This window comes from Molossus molossus, unplaced genomic scaffold (assembly GCF_014108415.1).
Source record: "Molossus molossus isolate mMolMol1 unplaced genomic scaffold, mMolMol1.p scaffold_m16_p_18, whole genome shotgun sequence".
NCBI lineage: Eukaryota > Metazoa > Chordata > Mammalia > Chiroptera > Molossidae > Molossus > Molossus molossus.
Genome location: NW_023425353.1, coordinates 12,932,619 through 12,936,312, shown reverse-complemented (window position 1 = coordinate 12,936,312; position 3,694 = coordinate 12,932,619). Strand labels below are relative to the sequence as shown.

At 38.0% G+C, this 3,694-nt stretch overlaps 1 pseudogene; it reads left to right on the top strand.

Annotated features, from left to right (window-relative positions):
• The first annotated feature begins 1,241 nt into the window (after positions 1-1,241).
• On the top strand, positions 1,242-1,513 carry LOC118633616 (annotated as a pseudogene).
• Positions 1,514-3,694: the final 2,181 nt, after the last annotated feature.

Genomic DNA, 3,694 nt, shown 5'->3' with positions numbered 1-3,694 from the left:
TGCTGAGCCAAAACAGCCAGGGCTGCTTCTTTGTTTTATTTTTTCACCCCTTATTATAATACACTTATTTATGAATTCATTCAACAATATTTGCCAAGAGTCTGCCATACTCCAGGCCGTCAGTTCAGAGCTGGGAACAGTCATCAGTATGACTCACATGTCCCAAGCCCTGCTTCTTTTCTTTGCTTTTCCAACTTAAATATTAAATATATGGGATTTTCAGGAGTCAGATACCATGTCTTCTACAAATCTTTGGGCAGTGCCAGACACATTACAGATGGTCAAGAGCTGATTGATGAAATGATGCCCAAGAATTGATGGATAAAAGAAAGTCATCTGCAGCACCTTCCGCACCAGTACAGAAGCTACCAAGATGAAGACTTTTTCAATAACTTGCTGAGCAAACCCATAACAAATGCTGCTCATTAAAATGAGAATTAAGAACAATGATGAGCCCAGCCAGTGTGGCTCAGTGGATTGAGCGTCTTCCCATGGACTGAGAGGTCCAAGTTCTATTCCCGATCAGGGCACATGCCTGGGTTGTGGGCTCAACCCCCAGTAGGAGGCGTGCAGGAGGTAGCTGATTAATGTTTCTCTCTCACATTGATGTTTCTCTCTCTCTAAAAAATTAATAAAAACATATTTTTAAAAAAGTTAAACATATTTTAAATAAAAGAACAATGATGATAGCTGGTACTGCTAAATGCGGTAAAATGAGCATTCCCATAAACCAGAGCAAGTATGAACTGGTGCCATCTTTCTGCATGACAATTCGCTTAAACACCACAAGCAAGCTTGTGACTCAACTTCCAGTAACAAATCCTAGGAGCATAATTAAGGATGAGCCTAAACATAGAGTTACAAATAAATTCATGAATAATTGGTTTTAAAAAATGGTAACAACCTAAGTGTTCAACAATAGGGGACTGGATTAATCAATTACAATATACCATATAATGAAATATTGCAAACAGTTAATGATAATGCCATACCATATATTTCGTAACATAAACATATTCACAATATATTTTTAACTGAAAAAGAAAAAAAAAAGTATATAGAGTTGCATGGAGGATAGCCCACATTTTCTTTTCATAAAGTTTTAAGGTATGCAAAGGAAACGGTCTAAAATAGCACTGTCCAGTAGAAATATAATACAGGGCACATATGCCACTTCAATGTGTGTAGTAGTCACATGAAATAATTGAAAACAGCTCTTTGGGCTCGGCTGCGGAAGCACGATGACGAAGGGAGTGTCACTGTTCGGAAAGCGTTGCAGTAAGACGCACCTGTGTTGCGGCGTGCTCGACGGCCCACCACCTTCAGAAGTCTACCTGTGGCTACGCTGCCCAGAGGAAGAGCAAGTGTCACTGGAGTGCCAAAGCTCAGAGATGAAATCCCACCGGGACTGCTTGAATGAGACACCAAAAAATCATATACCACAGATTCAGGCATGGATTCTACAGAAGGAGTGACAGGTCAACCCGAGAGGGGAGCATCCAGTTCATCCTAAGGATTTCAGTGATTATTTGCACAATACATGTTCTGGTTTTAAAAAAAGATGAAAAACAAATAAGTGAAATTCATTTATTTTATTAGTTTATGGCTTTGTATAGTCTATATACAAGCATACCATAAGCATACAATATAGACTATTGTACATATGGTCTTTATTCGTTCAAAACTTTTTTAGATTATTTTCTATTACTCCATACAGTGCTACCTTCTCTTTTTCTTTTTCAAAAACTTATTTTTATTGTTGAAAGTATTACAGATGACCCCCTTTTGTCCCCCACTGATCCCTCCAACCCGCTCCTGTACCCCCCCAAGCCTTCACCACAGTATTGTCTGTGTCCATAGGTTATGCAAAAATGCATATAAGTTCTTTGGCTTCCTGCCGGCCCCATTCTCTCTGAGGTTCGTCAGTCTGTTCCCTGCTTCCATGGCTCTGGAGCTATTTTGTTCATCAGTTTATTTTGTTCATTAGATTCCACATATAAGTGAGACCATAAAATACTTGTCTTTCTCTGACTGGCTTATTTCACTTAGCTTAATAATACTCTCCAGGCCCATCCATGCTGTCTCCAAAGGTTCAAAAGATCCATCTTTCTTCCAGGTGCATAGTACTCCATTGTGTACATGTGCCACAGCTTTTTTAACCACTCATCTACTGATGGGAACTTGGGTTGTTTCCAGATCTTAGCTATTGTAAATAGTGTTGCTATGAACACAGGGGTGCATATATTCTTTCTGATTGGTGTTTCAGTATTCTTAGGATATATTCCTAGCAGTGGGATCACTGGGTCAACTAGGAGTTCCATTTTGAATTTTTGGAGAAACGCCATAGTGTTTTCCATAGTGGCTGCACCAGTCTGCATTCCCACCAGCAGTGTACTGGGGTCCTTTTCCTCCACACCCTCGTCAGCACTTGTTTGTTGATTTATTGATAGTAGCCATTCTGGCAGGTGTGAGGTAAAAACTCATTGTCATTTTAATTTGCATCTCTCTGATGATTAATGACTTTGAGCATTTTTTCATGTCTCTTGGCCACCCGTTGGTCCACTTTGGTGAAGTATCTATTCAGGTCCTTTCCCCATTTCCCCATTTTTAATTGAATTTTGTGTTCCTTTTGTTAAGTTGTATGAATGCTTTATATATTTTAGAAATTAACCCTTTATCAGATGTATCATTGGCAAATATGTTCTCCCATACAGTGGGCTCCCTTTTCATAATCCCATTTATCATTGTAAAAAGAAATTAAGAAACCTAGAAATAAATTTAACCAAGGAGATAAAAGACATGTACTCAGAAAACTACAAGACATTGAGAAAAAAAATTAGAGGAAGATATAAACAAATGGAAACATATACCATATTCATGGGTTAGAAGAATTAACATTAAAATGTCCATACTACCCAAAGCAATCTATAGATTCAACACAATCCCTATAAAAATATCAATGACATATTTCACAGATCTAGAACAAATAATCCAAAAATTTATATGGAACCAAAAAAGACCCCAAATAGCCGTACAAATCTTGAGAAAGAAGAACAAAGTTGGAGGGATCACAAATCAAAATATTCTACAAAGCCACTGTAATCAAAACAGCCTGGTATTGGCACAAGTACGGGCATTTAGTTCAATGGACCAGAACAGAGTACCCAGAAAATGCCCCAAGCCATCATGCTCAATTAATATTTGACAAAGGAGGCAAGAGCATACAATTGAGTAAAGCCAATCTCTTCAATAAACAATGTTGGGAAAATTGGACAGGTCCATGCAAAAAAATGAAACTAGACCACCAACTTACACCATACACAAGAATAAACTCAAAATGGGTAAAAGACTTAAATGTAAGTCACGAAACCATAAAAATACTAGAAGAAAATGTAGGCAGAAAAATCTCAGACATCTTACGTAGCAGGACTCTTACAGATACATTGCCTAGGGCAAGAGAAAGAAAAGATAAACAAAAGGGACTACATCAAAATAAAAAGCTTAATAATATATTTTAATTAACCAAACATATACAAAATAATACTAGTTCAAATTCTTTGTTTATAAGCATTGAAAATTCGGTGTGTCACTCACACTCACAGTACAAGTCGATTCGGTCTTGCCCTGTTTCCAGTGTCCACGGGCCACATGTGGCACCCACACTGGGCAGCTGTGGTGAGCCTTAAAAGCAGGT